We start from the raw sequence: 21,091 nt of genomic DNA, 5'->3' as shown, positions 1-21,091 counted from the left end.
TTTCAAGAAAGATACAATATTCCAGTCTGCGACTTTTTGAAATTTTATCAAATATCGTCCACCATCTGCAATACTACCCCAAAAATTTTACTAGATAATATACCTTTATTGGATAATATAGGGAAACATTCTACAAGAATTGGGGTCTTATATCAGATGTTTTTGACCAATACTCCCGACGACCTCGAACGTACGGAACAATCTTGGGCCTCGAAATTAGCAAACCCCAATGTAGATATTGATCTCTCACTAGCTCTTTCAGCAAAGCTTTTCATAGTCTCTAACTTAAAGGCCCAATACTATAAAACCATATACAATTTATACTATACACCAGCAAAACTATTCGCTTGGGGGCTAAGAACTAACGACAATTGTCCTAGATGTAAACAACCACTTGCAAATCTTTTGCATATGTTTTCCGAATGTCCTTCATTGGTAATAGTTAAAACTATGATATTAGAGTACTGGGCCCAAGTATTTGGGCACCAAGTAAGAGACTCTACAACGCTACATTTATTAGGCCATGATGAATCCCTGGGTCACAATAGGGAAGAACAGGCGGTACTCTTCCTGGGATATGCTGTACTTCGGATAATATTGGCAGCTAGATGGAAAGATGTAGACCCCCTACCTTTCAAATGTGGCTTAGTCGATTTATGGCTATTTATAAACAGGAAATTGCAATTTATGCCACAAGGGGTAGGAAAATGAAGGCAATAGGTAAACAGCTGTGGGAGCCCATTAATAAATGGTATGTCGCTGAAAGTGGAAATCTCGATCTGAATGTATGATTTGTTTTGTTTTACTGTGCTTCCTTTCGCTATACATTTCCCCCTTATGGACTATACGATTTTATGTTTTGCTGGTTCAAATAATGCTGCTAATTGACTTGGATGAAATGTATATATTTTTTGATTGTCTTTACTCTAATTCCATTATGATACCTATAATTGGTGAAAGATTATATCCTAGATACTATATATACTGTAACATATGACATGTATTTAAAGTGTATCCTGCATTGTTTACTTTGATTTATTTATGTTATTTATCTGAATTTGCCAAATAAAAAAAAAAAAAAAAAAAAAAAAGAGAAATCGAGGAAGCATGTAAATAAGTCTGTTTCAGCTTACATGAGAGACCATGGAATGGGCTGCATCTACAACAATAACTTGCGGTACTACATGCAAGATATCTACAGAGGAGATGGAGTTCACTTCTCAGATGAGGGGAACAGAGTTTTCATCCTGAATTTAAGACTATGTATTGGTACCTACTTATAAGTACCTAAATCTACCACAGACCCAAAAGCTCTTCTCAGAGCTACCCTAACTATGATCACTATAAACAAATTTTAAATGTAATTTTTTTTTACTCATTTTCACAATTTACGCTTTCCGGAGCGCTACCCGGTACGCGCACCGGACGCTAACCGCGCGAAAATTTGAAAAAAAATGGGGTTTTTTTCGCACATATGGGCCTCCTCAGCCACCCTCAGAAAACCTAGGGGGTCAGGATACGTCTACCGTGCCCCCCTCTACCCATTCTGAACATTATTTGCCCTCCATCTTGTATCTCAATTCTACCGAAACACAAAATGGAGGACTCCCGTAACGCTGCCGGTTCGCGTACCGGGGCGCCCACTGGAAAGCGCTCGCTTAAAAAAGGTGGGAAAGTAATTTACAGAGAAACCACTGGAGACACTTTCACCAAATATAGATTAGCTCATACTACATACCAATCCCTACCATTTTCACAAATTTGGTTGGAATTCCATTTAGCCATTTAGCCTGTAGACCTCTCTAAATTCCCTGAGGTAAATTACTTCACAAAACACATCTGAAGTGTTGGAAATGACAACCAATTAAAATGTTACTTTCATTTTCTACTTTTTTTACCTGACATTTGATTGGTTATGTACCTGAATATATATAAAGAAAGAGAGAGAAACACAGCCATTTTGACTACTACTTCCTGAAGTAAATTGCAAGAGCATTTTCACTGACAACTTAAACTTGTTTTTAAAAGGTAAGAGGTTATTTTATAAATTTGACAGGAGAACTATGTTATGCACTTTAAATTAATTTGGGAAAACATTTTCAGATAGTTATATGCTATCCCTCTGTAAGAGTTAGACATTGAGAAAGGCTTGTTTATTATAATTATGGATTGATTTACGTTTCTGTGTTATAATTATGAATTTACTTAGGCTTTTTCACAGGCACTTTTTTAATAGTACTACTTCACGCCTGAAACCATACAGTGCCCATAGATAACTTCTCTGTTATAAACTCACAAGTACCTGTCTGAACTTAAACCCAACAGTGCCCTATCTCTACTGATATATTTATTTTTTATGCAAATTTCAGCACAAAAATGAAAGGAGAACAGAACGTTTCCTTTGAAATTGTCCTAGAGATGAACAATGAGGAAATCATTGAACCCATTGACTTGGAATTCATGGATGAATCACGGGACCATGAACTTCTACAATGTGTAGAATCTGTGGATTTGTTACTTCAATATGAGGACGGTCAAATGTGGGAAGTTATGTTCACTCAACAAGAGGACATTTCGGACAATCAAATGTTAGACGTTCTATTAAATTTGGAAAAGGAATCAGAAAAATAAATTTATATTTAATAATCAAAAATTGTTCGAGTCTTTAATCATTTTTATATGTAATTCATAAACTAGTACCAAATTGATTATAATGTAAAGTCAGACTATAGTATACTGTACAACTTTTTTATGTTACACAGTAATTTTGCTCATAGTTACTTCCTTTCTCCAACTATATTATCTCCAATGTGTATTTAACATCTCTTTATCATCTCCTGCCTCCATATTGTTTCTGCTTTCCTGACACACTATGGTATGAATTCCATATTCCACAATAACTTCTGAAACAACATGCAAGATATCTACAAAGGAGACGGTGTATATTAATTTTTTGACTCTGCATTGGTACCTACATATTGCTACTTTAACAAAAAAAAACAAAAAAAAAAAACAAAACGAACAATCAATAAACATACAATATTTAAAAAGTCTAGCATTCTTTGTTCCTCATATTATGCTCCCCGGACCGCTTCCCAGTGTGCGTCCCGGGCGCTCCCCACGGAAAAAAAACGTTTTTTTTTTTTTTTTTTTGCCCCGCGGGGCCCTTTTAAAGCCTCCACATCAAACCTAGGGGGTCAGGGAGGATCTACTATGCCCCCTTATGGTCATTTCCCCTTTTGTTTTGGCCTCCTCTTGTCTCTCGATCCTACCGAGAGACAAGATGGCGGCCGCTCCGGACTGTTTAGAATGTTGATAGACACCAGAGAGCCAATCAGCTTCGCTTCGCGAAGTTCCGTTACGCTTCAAGTACGCGAACCGGGGCGCTACCTGGAGCGCTGTTACAGATATATATTTTTTTTGAACGTTAATTTATCAAAATCCACTGGAGCACATATATTGAGACCTAGCAAAGGCACATCGGGCTACCAGTCCCTACAATTTTGCCAAGTTTCGTGGAAATCCATTCAGCCGTTCGGGCTAAAAGTAGGCCAACCGCCCTATGGAAAATTGCATGGGAAAAACGCGTTTTGGGACCCCCTTTTTTCTCGGCCCCCCCTTGACAAAACCCCCCCAAATTTTCAGGGGCTGCTCAGAAACAAAATGTTCCATTTTCCTGAAAATTTCAGCCAATTCCGTCCACAAACGCCAAAGTTATTAGACATAGAATTTTCAAAAATCCCATAGAGAAAAAATCCTAACTATATATACCTACTGGCGACCGCCAGTAGGTAATATATATATATATATATATATATATATATATATATATATATATATATATATATATATATTCACAGAAAAAACCATAGGTTATAGACCATATATAGTTAGGAATTAGCATTTACAAAACCTTGAAAATTCACTGAAAAAACCATAGGTTATAGACCATATATAGTTAGGAAATAGCATTTAGAAAACCTTATTTTACTCACACAAAACCATTGAAATTCCATATATAGTTAGTTGCACTAACTATATATCGCGCACCTGCAATCCACTGCTGATGATGTCACATATTACATCATTCATGACATGGTCAGTGACATCACTGATGACATCACTGATGACATCTCAAATGACATCACTGATGACATCACTGATGACATCTCATTTGACATTACTGATCACATCACTGATGACATCATTCATGTGATGATACAATGAACCTCTTCAGACTCTAATATAACCTTAGATACACTCAGTGTAAACAGACACTCACAGACTGTCACTCATCCATGGAGTTACTCACACACCTAGTCAGTCTTGCAAAGAATCAATCACACCTCGATTTCCTCAACTATATAGTTATACACACCTTACTTATTGGAACATATAATAACACATATTTACTCTGTTATACAATCCCTGATACAAGTTCACAATAATCCATACAGCCACTCACACATTCACTGGCTCTTATGCACAGTTATTTATATATGTCAACTATCACATGTACTGTGTTTTACATATGTACTTACTTTGACATGTAGCACTGAGATATCCATTCACTCACCAATACACTCATGCACACAGTCAACCGCCCATACAGATGTTTCCACATGCACTTTTGAACCCATACATCTAGTGAATCAACTGCTCACACATCTATGCACAGAGTCATACACCTCCCAGACACCCACACACACACTCAGTCTCCCATACAAATACTTGGGCAACTAATCAATAACCCATATAGTTAGTCATATAGCTAATGATCAACACATGCATCAGATTACAAAACAACAGACACAATGATGCACAATTTAAAACAGTTTAGTCACTAACCCATGCACTCAGTGAGACACATTTAATCACTCACTTATACAGTCAGTCATGCACCTACTAAATCCTTCATCCAGACACTTATACATCCACTCATTCTTCAATATGTAAGACATATTTTAACTTTACAGAAGCATACAGTCACTGGATGTTGTCATCAGTGATGTCATCAGTGATGTCATTTGAGATGTCATCAGTGATGTCATCAGTGATGTCACTGACCATGTCATGAATGATGTAATATGTGACATCATCAGCAGTGGATTGCAGGTGCGCGATATATAGTTAGTGCAACTAACTATATATGGAATTTCAATGGTTTTGTGTGAGTAAAATAAGGTTTTCTAAATGCTATTTCCTAACTATATATGGTCTATAACCTATGGTTTTTTCAGTGAATTTTCAAGGTTTTGTAAATGCTAATTCCTAACTATATATGGTCTATAACCTATGGTTTTTTCTGTGAATTTCATTGGTTTTTTAACAGCTAATATCTGTAGCTGTAAAATGTATTCTTCTTTAAATCCAAAAATATATTTTATATGTTTATGAATATTTTTTTTTTTAAATATTTTTTTTTCTTCGTTCCCGCTTCGCGAATCAGGAAGCTTCCCGTTAGCTGACCTTGATGCCGCGAAATAGACCGCGAGCCGGTAAACGTTTCTTTACCGCAAGTGCCGCGTTAGAAAACAACATCGTGACGCCTCCCGTCCGCATGACGTTCCACGTTGTCGCTTGATACGTCATATGACGTGCTACGTTAGCGAACTGGTACGCGAAGCGAGTGCCAAAGCGCAGGTTTCTGGAAGCAAACAGGGAGGCCCTGCAAAGCGCTTAACGTAAACACAGCAAGTCATGTGACTTGGTAATAACCCTTTTCATTGGTTCATTTCACTTTTGGTTTCCTAATGATGTAAGACTAGGTCATATAATCTAAAATGAACACTTTTGATTGGTTGAGAACTCTTGTTTTTCCCAAATGATGAAAATCCCTCCTTCTTTCCTCACTCTGACTTTCATCATTGTGAGAGAAAGACCCTTTGTGATCACTGAGCAATGGCTCAGGGGGTTTTGAGCAGCGCTCTCGCTTACCTGTGGTCACGCCAGCACTCTGCCTCAGTCCCTGGGTCCCTGGGTTGCCTACGCTGTGAGTCTCGCCGCCATCAACACCCAGGAGCGGCTAGAGACTACAGCTCCCAGTGGGCTTAGCGCGGACTTCCTGCCACCGCTGTTCCCGCGCCCGGAGGCGCTACAAAGCGTAGCCTCGCCCTCGGTGGAGCGGGGGTTTTGAGCAGCGCTCTCGCTTACCTGTGGTCACGCCAGCACTCTGCCTCAGTCCCTGGGTCCCTGGGTTGCCTACGCTGTGAGTCTCGCCGCCATCAACACCCAGGAGCGGCTAGAGACTACAGCTCCCAGTGGGCTTAGCGCGGACTTCCTGCCACCGCTGTTCCCGCGCCCGGAGGCGCTACAAAGCGGAGCCTCGCCCTCGGTGGAGCGGGGGTTTTGAGCAGCGCTCTCGCTTACCTGTGGTCACGCCAGCACTCTGCCTCAGTCCCTGGGTCCCTGGGTTGCCTACGCTGTGAGTCTCGCCGCCATCAACACCCAGGAGCGGCTAGAGACTACAGCTCCCAGTGGGCTTAGCGCGGACTTCCTGCCACCGCTGTTCCCGCGCCCGGAGGCGCTACAAAGCGGAGCCTCGCCCTCGGTGGAGCGGGGGTTTTGAGCAGCGCTCTCGCTTACCTGTGGTCACGCCAGCACTCTGCCTCAGTCCCTGGGTCCCTGGGTTGCCTACGCTGTGAGTCTCGCCGCCATCAACACCCAGGAGCGGCTAGAGACTACAGCTCCCAGTGGGCTTAGCGCGGACTTCCTGCCACCGCTGTTCCCGCGCCCGGAGGCGCTACAAAGCGGAGCCTCGCCCTCGGTGGAGCGGGGGTTTTGAGCAGCGCTCTCGCTTACCTGTGGTCACGCCAGCACTCTGCCTCAGTCCCTGGGTCCCTGGGTTGCCTACGCTGTGAGTCTCGCCGCCATCAACACCCAGGAGCGGCTAGAGACTACAGCTCCCAGTGGGCTTAGCGCGGACTTCCTGCCACCGCTGTTCCCGCGCCCGGAGGCGCTACAAAGCGGAGCCTCGCCCTCGGTGGAGCGGGGGTTTCGAGCAGCGCTCTCGCTTACCTGTGGTCACGCCAGCACTCTGCCTCAGTCCCTGGGTCCCTGGGTTGCCTACGCTGTGAGTCTCGCCGCCATCAACACCCAGGAGCGGCTAGAGACTACAGCTCCCAGTGGGCTTAGCGCGGACTTCCTGCCACCGCTGTTCCCGCGCCCGGAGGCGCTACAAAGCGGAGCCTCGCCCTCGGTGGAGCGGGGGTTTTGAGCAGCGCTCTCGCTTACCTGTGGTCACGCCAGCACTCTGCCTCAGTCCCTGGGTCCCTGGGTTGCCTACGCTGTGAGTCTCGCCGCCATCAACACCCAGGAGCGGCTAGAGACTACAGCTCCCAGTGGGCTTAGCGCGGACTTCCTGCCACCGCTGTTCCCGCGCCCGGAGGCGCTACAAAGCGGAGCCTCGCCCTCGGTGGAGCGGGGGTTTTGAGCAGCGCTCTCGCTTACCTGTGGTCACGCCAGCACTCTGCCTCAGTCCCTGGGTCCCTGGGTTGCCTACGCTGTGAGTCTCGCCGCCATCAACACCCAGGAGCGGCTAGAGACTACAGCTCCCAGTGGGCTTAGCGCGGACTTCCTGCCACCGCTGTTCCCGCGCCCGGAGGCGCTACAAAGCGGAGCCTCACCCTCCGCGTCGCGGACGCGCGCGGACGTCGCCGGGCGGAGCCCGGGCAGAGGGCGGGCCGTCTGTGGCCGTCCGTGGTCGACTGTGGTCGGGCGGGCCACCCCCCTAAGATTGCTTGAAAGTACGTATTAACATGGCTGATCTTACTGATACCACTACTCAAATTGACATATTATCCCAGGGGGCTGATACCTCCGTCTCTCTACTTACATCCTTTGAAACTTTGATTGATACTGCTTTTAATGAAATAGTAGAGACTGAGAGGAGGTTCTCCATGGGCTCTTTTGCCACTAACAACATACCGAGCGCTACTAATTGTGTAAACGGGAATACACACATCATCCCTGAGGTTACTGTAGTTAAGTCTTTACAACCGTCTGTTAATGTGCCCATTGTTGTGGAAGACGAAAATACTGTTATCTACATAGCTGCAGACCCGGCACTTCCAACAACTGCTGCTGCTAGCCTACAATCGGTACCTTTATTATTACCGTCTGTATCGACACAAGTAGAAATTGTTCCCCAGTGTGATGTTATTACACTAGATATTACTGACTCTGGTAATAACAAATTGGGAGGGGAAAAAAGAAAAAGAGGCACTAACAAACAAAGTGCTAATAAAAGGAAACCACCTTTACTGAATAAAAGTCAGCCCACCCCCCAAAACCTGTGGAACAAACAAAAATCCATGGGGGCGGTATCTGTTCCTATGGAAAATAAAGACTCAGTTGATACAGATAGAATTTCCCCTTCACCCAATATTGAGCCAAGTGGCAATGTTAATACTATATGGACCCAAACAACATTAATGGGAGATAATTTCAATCTCTCTAAACAAAATGGGAACCTTATAGATACTATAGTGGACACTATTTTTAATCGTTTGGAAAAATTAATGATCAACCAGTTTAATAATGTTTTTAAAAGATTGGACAGATTAGACAATCTGGTCAAAAATGATGTAGCCAAAAGGAAGGGATCTATTATCTTGGACCAAATTAGAGCTGATCGTTTACTAAAAGACCTTGACTCCCTAAGTAGCACTTTGTCACTAAAAATACAGGACACTTGTATTGTATTAGATGAGGGTAAGAATAACCCGGGAACAACATTATCATCTTCTAATGAACTACCTACTATCCAACCCCGATCTGTTAATACTGGGGCTAAGTGTACAAAAATTAGCGAAGCTATTAAAACTATCCCAACCCCCGCACCTAGGAAAACCACCCCCTTGGGAACTAATAACAATAAAAACACCATCAGTAAGGGTAACGCCTCTACCCAACCTATCACAGCAGTAACCTTAGCTGTGGATAACAACAAAGGTACTGATCAAGCTGGGTCTAATAAGCCTCGCAAACATGAAGGGCGCGTTTTACCCTTACACCTGCCACCGGATGCTTGTCCGTTTGTCCTGGTTCTGGCAGGAGTACCGGTGCTGAGGGAGGATCAGGGGGAAACATGGGTACAACTACGAAATAAGTGCATAGATTGGCTGACCAAACATAAAGGGGTTGGATATGATATATCAAGAGAAATCATATCGGTCCGTAGGGTGCCATGGATCGGACCATTACCTAAAGATAAGGACGGAGATTGCATAGTTCTTAACTTTAAAAACCCAGGCATCGTAAGGCATTTGCTTAACATAAATGGTAACTGTTCGGCCATTTCTACGGTTGCTACTATGCTACCTTTAGGTTATTATTTCTACAGACAACCCCCTAAGCATTTTCAACCACCTTTTTTGCAATTTCATCCACCACCTAGGTATTTTCAGCCACCTGCTATGCAATTTCAGCCAGTAGCCTACCCTTTTAATACATATAATAGATTCGCACCTTTGTCAGATTTGGATATGTTAGATTGACCCTCTCCAACAAAGAAAGTTGACCCAGCCGGTCCATCACCAATTCTGACGACTGTAATTCAAGAAGCTTCGCGTTCCTCGGCAGGGACTTCAGGAAGAGGCCAAACTATGAATAATAATCATGGGGACTCTGTCCTCTCTCTTGTAAGTTGGAATATAGCGGGTCTTAACTCCAAACTGAAAATTAAAGAATGGTTGGAGTGGGTCAACAATAACTGTGACATCTTGTTGCTTCAAGAGACCTGGTGTTTAGCTAATCCCACAGTTGAGGGCTTTTGTTGTTACAACTTAAAGGCCTCCACTTCATCTATGGGACGCCCCAGTGGAGGGCTATCAATCTGGTCTAAGATAAAACCCGGGGTACAAACCAAACAGATCCCTACATTAGGCAAATGTTTTATGGCTGTGAAATACATTAATAGGATGATTTTATGTATAATTAATTTTTATAATAATGATTTTGTTAGCCATCCCAATGGAAATTTTTTGTCTTTATTTAATTTTATTGATGACATCGTGGAGGGGAGGAAGTATGGGTCTTTTGACGGCATCTGTATTGGGGGTGATTTTAATGCTCATATGTTTCGCACTAGTGCTCCATGTCGTAACGGTGAAGAGCTTAAGAATTTATTAACATCCCGTAACTTAGTTAATTCCATGGAATTTGCTGGAACTAATGCCGAAAATATATCTGCACCCACTTACATAGGTCAAGGCTGTGCTTCTACGATAGATTATATATTTCTTTGTTCTTCCCTGTGTGATGTCATCCAAAAAGCTGAGGTCATTTGTTCTGTATATAGTGACCATTACCCACTTAGAATATATTTAGACAATCCTCAATCCATAAAGGCTGCTTTGAGAACTGAGAATGGGCCACAGAATCTGGTACTGTCTACCGATAGGCTAAAACTAATATGGAAAGGGGTGGATAATAAAGCTATCTTGGCTAAGGTAATTAAAAAGCATCCTCTGATAATAGAGACGTGCTTGTCGCTTGATAGTACTGGCGAAGCATTAATTGCTGCTTTCAGTAATTTATGTGGGGCTATTAAAAGGGAATCTTCCAAACCATCTAGGCCCAATATAGACCATAGCCCCCGTTGGTTTGACTCTGCATGTTCAAAGGCCAACAGGGAATTGAGGGCAGTTTTACAACAAAATCCTAGGGATTTTAACCTAGTGAGAGAATTAAGATCTAAATATAAACTCGCCCTGCGGATAAGATCCGAGGCCTTAGTGGTTAATCATTGGGAGTCACTCACACGGACAGCCTCGCTAAAAGACACTGCGGGGTTTTGGAGAGAAGTCAAATCACTCAGGTCCTTTGGTTCAAACATTCAACCTATTAATTGCAATATAAACGGTGAGGTCTGGGTGGAGCATTTCTCCACAATCTATACTGTAGCAGCCCCTTTTCCAGATTCTGCATCCTTATTAAATAACGCCAAACAACTGAAGTTTTTAATATCCGAGGTGGAAGATGCAATCTTGGAGAGCGCCAGTAATAAAGCCCCTGGCCCCGACGGTCTATCTATTGACCAGATTAAATCAGAAGTTAATTTTTGGGCCCCTTTGTTATGCAATTTATTTAACAATCTGACCGACAGCTCAATCCCCGAATCATGGTCAAACAGTGTCATCGTACCGATATTTAAGAAAGGCGACAGGTCTGATCCGGCCTGCTACCGTCCGATTTCACTGATTGACAACACACTAAAAGTCCTTGGTAGGGTACTATTTAAGAGGATAAGGGATTGGGCCGAGGATAATAACGTGCTTCATTGCAGCCAACTGGGGTTCAGAAGCCATGTGGGCACGGTAGAGCAGTGTCTTAACTTAAATTTAATCATGGCTAAATATATTATTGTTAAAAAATCCCCACTTTATTTAGGTTTCATGGATTTGAGTTCAGCTTTTGATTTTGTCAACCGTTCTAGGTTATGGTCACAATTGCTCGACTATGGTTTGGATGATGCATTAGTATATTTTCTTTCATATCTACATAGGGACCTCAAGGCAAGAGTACGCATTAATAATGATGGTGAACTATCTGATGACATTTTTATCAGAAGAGGCGTCCGACAGGGCTGTGTACTCGCCCCTTTGCTTTTCATTTTATATATTAATGGTTTGAGCCCTGCCCTGTGTAAGAATTCCAAGGACGTTCCAATTATTAATGGCTCCCCCATTACTACCCTACTCTATGCGGACGACGCAGTATTAATGGGGCGAACCCCTAATGCTTTGCGTTCATTAATTACTGGGTTTGTCGTTTTTATGTCAGATTTAGGTTTAAATACCAATTTTAAAAAATCCTTTATCATGAACTGTGGACCAAAAAGATATAACATTCTTTCCATTAAAAGCGGTGATAATGAATTAAAATGTACCAGCACTTTCCCCTATTTAGGGTTATTGTTCTCCAATACTGGCTCATGGCAGCATCACACTGCCCATGCTAGAAATAAGATTGGTAAATCTATTAACTCAATCTTGTCTCTTCGTCAACCAAGAACGGCTGATGTGATTACGCCCCTATTAAACATCTACCGTACCCAATGTCAGCCATCTGGGACATATGGTGCAGAAGTGTGGGGCTACTGCAACAGTCTGCCATTGCAGTTGGAGGAAAATAGATTCTGTAGGAGGGTGCTGGGTGGCACTTCATGCGCGCCAACTTTCATTTGTCACCAAGAACTTATGTTGCCATATATAGCTGACTTCATTAGGTCAAGGCCTACGCTTTTTTGGATAAAACTATGGACAAATCCAGCGGCTTCCTTGACCCACAGTATAATCACAGATTGTCTATTACATGAACGATCCTATCTCATACCTTGGTTAAATGCAGTTAATACCAGCCTGCTGAGCGTGGGACTTGGCTCTTTGTTTAGCTTTCCACATACAATTGTCCCTGCTCATAAAAATATTGCTAAGAGGGCACTGTTTAAAGTATATAGAGAGGAACGTATGAGAACTGTGCTAATGAAACCTGCAATTGTTAAATATCTTCCACTAACTGAGACAGGTAATGTTATTTTAAATAAACCTTACAAACCCTGTAGTTATTTGTTGAAACCTATAGGAAGATGGAACCGGAGCCTTCTATTTAGGTTCCGAGATGGTAGTATTGTAAATTTATTGAGTTTTCCACTTGGCTATAATAAGAATTTAGAAGAACTTGATTGCTCTTGTTCTGCCGGAGGGAAACAAAGTTTATTGCATTACTTTATCTTCTGTGGCCACTATAAATTGTATATTCATCACTATTTAATGCCGATATTTAGAAAATATAACTTGAGAGATTTTAAATTGGCATTTAAATTTTTGCAAATGTTACCAACTGATGATATTATATACACTATAAGCTGCTTCATAAAAGCCTGTGTGAAATCTAGGGCAAGTATGGAACATGCATAATTGGTCTATGTACGTATAATGCACTTTAAACTGAAAATACAACCAGGATAAATGATTAACTATATGTATGGAATTAATGACTATTGGCATTGGCTAAACAGAAATTCAGGATGCATTTTTAAATTGTATAACGTTTTATATTTTCTGAGTCATGCACTTTATGCAATATGTTGTTTATACCATTGGGTTGTTTTTAATATCCTTAATGTATTTTTTAAAATGTTTTATTCTGTATGTACTTTTATGGATTTGTTATAATCCGAATAAAGATCATTTCAATTCAATTCAATTCAATGGCTTCTTTAGTAGCTTCAGCTGGTGCTTCCCCACCACCTCCACCACATCCAAGGAAGAGTGGACCACCTGCTCAAGTTGTAATTCAACAAGAAGAAGAAGAAGAGGAACAGGAGGACGAGCACGAAGAGAGGCAGTTTTTGCCTGAGCAGCCCAAGACGTCTCACCGGAAAGAAAACTTCATTTGGCAATTTTTTAAAATTCCCAAAGGTCAGAAAAAAGTAAATGCAAGATACGTAACTTGCCTTATATGTCAAGATAGACTGTCCAGAGGGACCGACAAAAAATACAGTTTCGGAAACTACACAATGCATCGCCATATGACTAGGTGGCATCCTAACAACTACAGTGCTGCACAGTTTCGGAACGACCTAGATAATCTCCCTATTATGGCCAGAAGATCTGTTGTACCGGAAGTAACGGGACCAGAGGGCAGGGAGATGGTGCCAAATATACAAATGAGATTTGGTGAAGTAAAACACACCTGCGTATTTTGCGATGGATTCATTTCCTACGGAGAAAGAAGCATCACTCTGATCAACAGAGCTATTGACTATCATATGCAAGTTTGTCCAAAACGCCCAAAATAATAAATACTTCTTTTTTTTGTTTTGTTGCTCCTGTTGAGCCCTTTACAATGAATCGTTTTCATTGCCCCCTCCAAGAAAAACCCAAAAAAATATAAAACTGTTCCGAAAAATTCAAAAACAGTAAAAAAAGTTCAGAAAAAAAAAAAAAAAAGTTCTTTTCAGAACTACCTCCCCGTTATTAAAAAATTGGTACAATATTTGGAACTGTGCCAACCTCTATTTCTCTTAGTTCGCTTCCTAGTTCGCTCGCTGGTACGCGAACTGGAAGCGAACCAAAAACAGTAAGTATAAGGGAAGGAAACACACACTTATGTTAAAAGAAAGACAGCTATAGGGGAGTAAACTAGAGATACTATTACCCATAATCCACTACTGATGATGTCACATATTACATCATTCATGACATGCTCAGTGACATCATCAGCAGAGGATTGCGGGTTTTTTGGCAACATGCCTTATCCACGGTTTAATAACGCTGCCTTTTGCTTTATATAAGTTTTCAAATTGTATGAAATATATACCAATAGGTCTTTATGAACCTTTAGGTAGTGCTTTTGTTCATGAGGTCTGGTCGCTTCCATACACATACAGATGTTTCAAAGATGATCAAGAAGTTTATCTGAATGGAGAGGAATGCACTGAGACGCCAGATCATTCACTAATGTGTAGGCACATACAGTTACACGATTCATGCAACAAACACCGACCAAATATGGCTTGCGTGTTGCAAGGCACGCCAGTTCCTGCTATCATCCCCACGTTCAAGTTGTTGGAAAATGGTAGTTATTTGATGCTCAATAATGAAGATTGTTCTGAGTTAATTAAAAGTATTCCTTTTATCGTAACAGTAAGTGAACGGGTTATTTGCTGCAGAAATGTTCTATTTCCTCCCACACATGAACATAGGGAGTTTTCAATCTGGCCACAAATACCAACCTTGGGACACGTTTCAACGGCATGACAAGAATAAGAGCTCTTTTGTCTCAGAGAGAGGTGGCCTTGAGTTCGGCCCGTGAAACTTTCGTACTTCACATAGCGAACACCCGTACACAGGTTTGCCTTTCAATTTCAGCAACATGTTTCCGACTATCTTTAACGCATCCTCCACAAAATCCCTGGCACACTTTTTTAAAGTTGTTACCAGTGGTCTCGTGACTTCATTTGAGAAAATCTTTGGAGTCATCCCTGCTCCCTTTCATTCCATTTTCTCCACTCTGGTTCGTGGATTGCATTTTTACTTGCATTACCAGCGGACGCTCTTGTGCTTTTTTACATTTTTAAATATGGATGTCCCTCCTATGCAACCTCCGACCCTGCAGCTGCTGACACTGTTCCGCAATCGCATGCTAGAATATTATGGCACAATGCCGTTGGCGATATTAAGCACGGCATATGGATTATCTTTTCGGTTCTCCTACTTCACCTGTGTCCAGCCTGTATTTCACTGCCTGACCTGTGATTTCGATTGGGCCATTGATTTGTGTCTCTGCGGACCGGTTCCTCCTGACGTCGACTTTAATCAGCTGATGACTCCTATCATTACTCACGAGTTGATTTGTCCTGGCGAAAGGATTATGGCTGTGGCATTGATGCATGGACTACTTGGTCCCTGGAATTTACTGGCGGCAGCACAGTCTTTCTTGGAACACAGCTTTCTTGAAAACCCACCGAGCTGTCCTCTGATGGTGATAGAGGATCCGGTGCTGGGAGAGCACGTATGTTCTTTTCCGCTTTTAAATTGGATGGCTGAACTGTTTTCGGATGAAGACGGTGACTTCCTATTGGAGGCTGTTGCAGCTTATTTTGCATACACAGTTATGTCATAGACCTTTTTCATGTTTCATATGCTGAGTACTAGCATTTCATTGACAATTCATTGACTTATTTGTCAAGTTTTTATTATTTACCTTGCCTATTGGCTTAAGACTCGATAAAGTACTTGGCTGTTTTATTTTTCTTTAGCATTGAATTTTCCTAGTTTTTAATGCTTTACCTTGCGGACCGTCCACATATAAACTTGCAATCTGCTCTCATGAGATGGCACTTCTATTATCTTATTCAGTTCGTTTCCGGATCATGAGGAGGTGTCATCTAGGTCCTGGATATCTTTACACCGTGTTAAGTTAGCATGGGCTCATTACCGGTTTAAACGCCATTTTTCCTTTTTTGCAACTTCTGCACACGACACTTAGTTGTTGCTTTAGCTTTCCACCTAGTAGTTCATCGTGGTTTACATGAGAATAATATGTTATTGGTCTACTATCTGCTTTACTTGTTAAACTATATCTGTACAGCGAGTGCTAAAGTTTCAAGAACAACACGATACAGAATTGTTATGAGGTCTGATCTCCACGACTTCATACTCATAACATAAGTGCAACTTCTGCCAATTCTGGGCATGAGGCGGGTTTTATATTGCTTTGCCGAACACACATACACAACACTTGATGCGGTTCACATGAAGAGAGAGCTGGTGTATGCTGATGTGATTCCTTCAAATCTAAGACACTAAAGTATGGGCACGCCCTAAACCAACACAAAGAGACCTTCTTAGCAAATAATATAATATGTGTATTAGGGAGGGTGAGATATAAGCAGCCGCGGGCCGTGGAGGGAGTTACGGTGAGGCAGGGAGGCGGGGAGGGGGAGAAGCAGGGTGGAGCCCTCTCTACCTTGCCCCTCCCCCTCCCCGCCTCCCTGCCCCACCGTAACTCCCTCCACGGCCCGCGGCTGCTTATAAGTGTTGCTAACTCTTATTCATTTACAGCATGTTAACATACTGTCACCATTCGCTTTTTATGTACTAGTAACTATGCTGGTAATTTTGCTACTGATAATATGTGTACTTGTATTCTCCACCCTGCTTCTCCCCCTCCCCGCCTCCCTGCCTCACCGTAACTCCCTCCACGGCCCGCGGCTGCTTATAAGTGTTGCTAACTCTTATTCATTTACAGCATGTTAACATACTATCACCATTCACTTTTTATGTACTAGTAACTTTGCTGGTAATTTTGCTACTGATAATATGTGTACTTTTATTATCTAAGGTACTACGCCTGAGAAGACGGCATTAGTAAATAAACATTTCAAATACACATGTGTTCTTCTTAACTCCATGTTCTGGTTTCTAAGAAATATATAACGACCGACTGTTCATGAGTTCCACGTATCCTGAGGTACTATAAGTTCATATTCTGGATTGTCTAAACATTGAGAGTTTGTTATATCCAATGTGACACTGTACCTAGCTTGCTAAATAGTTTTTGATTACTAACGTGAGTTTTGGGACACCCTAATTCGCCGAGGTTCCAATCCTCTGTCCACAGTTCTGTGTGAGAACAGAAACCCTGCGACAGGGGCACCCCCGACACTTGCTGGACCTTCATCACACTTGCGATACAACTCCAGCAATGCGCCACCTTTACGGCACAGATACATCACGCATCTGTGCTGTTTTTGCCCCATGATGCGCCGCATTGTAAATGCAGCACACCATAGGTGACGGAACAGCGGCACAGAATGACTAACACATCCCTGGTGATGCGCCAGTCATCATAAATCTATCCCTATGCTTCTTATCTTGTTAGAGATGAACCGCCATATGTATCATCAAAGTTATTTGCATTTCCTAAATAGCGAACTTTAAGGAATAAATAGCGATTCTTTACCATTCCTAGTTTGCGATGAGCTATTTGCTAATTAGCCGAATGTAGCCCAATGAAGCCCAATGTAGCCCAATGTAGCCCAAAGATGGCCGCCAGACACACAAAAAAACAAATGTAGCCCAAATATCAGCCAGATGTAGCCCAACTATAGCCCAGTGACAGAATGACCAATCAGCTTCGCAAATCTCCGTTACGCGAAGCGGAGCGCTGTTACAGATATATATCTTTTTTTGAACGTTAATTTCTCAAAATCCACTGGAGCACATATATTGAGACCTAGCAAAGGCACATCGGGCTACCAGTCCCTAATATTTTGCCAAGTTTCGTGCAAATCCATTCAGCCGTTCAATTATTATTATTTTTTTTTTTTTTTGCCCCGCGGGGCCCTTTTAAAACCTCCACATCAAACCTAGGGGGTCAGCGAGGATCTACTATGCCCCCTTATAGTTATTTCCCCCTTTGTTTTGACCTCCTCTTGTCTCTCGATCCTACCGAGAGACAAGATGGCGGCCGCTACGGACTGTTTGGAATGTTGACAGACGCCGGAGAACCAATCAGCTTCGCTTCACAAAGCTCCGTTGCGCGAAAAGTCCGCGAACCAGAGCGCTAACCGGTCCGCTGTTACAGATATATATCTTTTTTTAAACGTTAATTTCTCAAAATCCACTGGAGCACATATATTGAGACCTACAAAAGGCACATCGGGCTACCAGTCCCTACAATTTTGCCAAGTTTCGTGCAAATCCATTCAGCCGTTCGGGCTAAAAGTGAGGCCAACCGCCCTATGGAAAACTCAATGTTAAAAACACGTTTTGGGACCCCCCTTTTTTCTCGGCCCCCACTGGACGAACCCCCCCCAAATTTTCAAGGGCTGCTCAGAAACAAAATGTGCCATTTTCCTGAAAATTTCAGCCAATTCCGTCCACAAACGCCAAAGTTATTAGACATAGAATTTTCAAAAAACCCATAGAGAAAAAATCCTAACTATATATACCTACTGGCGACCGCCAGTAGGTAATATATATATATATATATATATTCACTAAAAAAAACATAGGTTTCACAATCGTTATAGTTCCGAATTAGCATTTAAAAAACCCTTGAAATTCACTGAAAAAACCATAGGTTTCACACTCGTTATAGTTAGGAATTAGCATTTAAAAAACCTTTCAAATTCACTGAAAAAACCATAGGTTTCACACCAGTTATAGTTAGCTGAACATTTTACTCATACAAAACCATTGAAATTCCCAAGTTATAGTTAGTTGGACTCACTATAACTCGCGCACCCGCAATCCACTGCTGATGATGTCACATATTACATCATTCATGACATGGTCAGTGACATCACTGATGACATCACTGATGACATCTCAAATGACATCACTGATGACATCACTGATGACATCATCCAGTGAAAGTGTGTTCCTGTAAAGTTAAAATGTGTTTAACATATTGAATAATGAGTGTATTTATGAGTGTCTGGACAAGGATTTAGTAGGTGCGTGACTGACTGTATGAGTGAGTGATTACATGTGTCTTACTGAATGCATTGGTTAGTGACTAAACTGTCTGAATGTGTGCATCAGTATGTCTGTTGTTGTGTAAGCTGCTGCATGTGTTGATCAGTAGCTATATGAGTGGCTACATGGGTTATTGATTGGTTGCCCAGGAAAGGTATTTGTATGTGAGGGTGAGTGTGTGTGTGGGTGGCTGGGAGGTGTGTGACTCTGTGCATATATGTGTGAGCAGTTGATTCACTTGGAATATGGGTTCAAGAGTGCATGTGGAAAGAGCTGTATGGGTGGTTGACTGTCTGCATGGGTGTGTTGGTGAGTGAATGGCTATCTCAGTGCTCCATGTCCAAGTAAATACATATGTAAAGCACAGTGCATGTGAGAGTTGGCATATATAAATGACTAAACATCAGAGCCTGTGTTTGCGTAAGTGAGTGTATGGATCAATGTGTACTTGTATCAGTGAATGTAAAAGACAGTAAGTATGTGTTAGTATATGTTTGAATAAGTAAGGTTTAGTGTGTATAACTTTGTAGTTGAGGAAATGGCAGTGTGATTCATTCTTTGCATAACTGACTAGGTGTTTGAGTAACTTTGTGGATGAGTGTCAGTGTTCTATTGATGAGTGACTGTATGTATGAGTGATTGTATGGGTGAATGAGTGGATGTGTGTGTAGTCCTAGGAATCAGTGAGTGCGTATGTAGTTACGGGTATTGGTGTGTCAATAATTTCAAAAATGGTAGTTTGTATTTAACACTGGGTGTATCAAAGGATAGATTAGAGTGTGAGGAGGTGCATCGTATTATCACATGGATGATGTCATCAGTGATGTCATCAGTGATGTCATTTGAGATGTCATCAGTGATGTCATCAGTGATGTCACTGACCATGTCATGAATGATGTAATATGTGACATCATCAGCAGTGGATTGGGGGCGCGCAAGTTATAGCGAGTCCAACTAACTATAACGTGGGCATTTCAATGGTTTTGTATGAGTAAAATGTTCAGCTAACTATAACTGGTGTGAAACCTATGGTTTTTTCAGTGAATTTGAAAGGTTTTTTAAATGCTAATTCCTAACTATAACTAGTGTGAAACCTATGGTTTTTTCAGTGAATTTCAAAGGTTTTTTAAATGCTAATTCCTAACTATAACGATTGTGAAACTTATGGTTTTTTAGTGAATTTCCAAGGTTTTTTAAAAGCTAATTCCTAACTATAACGTTTGTGAAACCTAGAGTTTTTTCAGTGAATTTCATAGTTTTTTTAAAAGCTAATTCATTTGTATATCGACTTTGTAACCTACGATTATTTCTTTTAGCTGTTTTTTACAACAATTAATTATATATATATTTTTTTAAAATAATTTGTTAAATGTACATATTTTTTTTTTACATTTTTTCCTGGTGCGCTCAGGGTGTGCGCACTGGTAAGCTCTCCCGAGAGCGCACCGAGAGCGCTATTTCTGCGTTCGTAAAACAAAAATATGTATGAAAAGTAAATAATAATGGAAGACATTTAGCACCATACTTATAAAAGCAGTATTTTTGATTTACGAAATGAAAATGGTTTTGCAATTCCGTAAAGCTATCAAAACATCACTCAGGCGCGCCGCGTAAGCGCGCCGCGTAAGCGCGCCGCGTAAGCGCCCCCGGAAGCGCCTAGGTTCGCGCCCCCAGAAGCGCTCCGGTGCGCGTAGCGTAAGCGTGTCAAGTCATGTGACCTTAAAATAACTCTTTTCATTGGTTGCTAACATTTTTTTTTACAAAGAATGAAATCCCCACCCATTTCCTTCACTTCTTCTTTCACTTTTGTGACTGCAAGACCTGTCTCTTTGCTCTCGGATCTTTGTTGGATTACTATCTTGGATTACCATGGCTGCCAGAGCATCTAGCAGTGAAGATGACACAGAGGGATTTCTTGATGAAGAGGTTCCTCAGCCGAAGATAAAAGAACACTTCATATGGAAGTTTTTTTCCATTCCAAATGATCAGAAAAAAGTAAATGCTCCAAACGTGGAGTGCAGGATTTGTCACACTGTCCTGTCACGGGGTGACCCCACGAAGAAATATTCATTTGGAAACCCCACTATGATTCGCCATGT

The sequence above is a fragment of the Lissotriton helveticus genome, chromosome 2_1, assembly GCF_964261635.1.
Source record: "Lissotriton helveticus chromosome 2_1, aLisHel1.1, whole genome shotgun sequence".
NCBI classification, from domain to species: domain Eukaryota; kingdom Metazoa; phylum Chordata; class Amphibia; order Caudata; family Salamandridae; genus Lissotriton; species Lissotriton helveticus.
Note: the sequence above shows the minus strand (reverse complement) of the source record.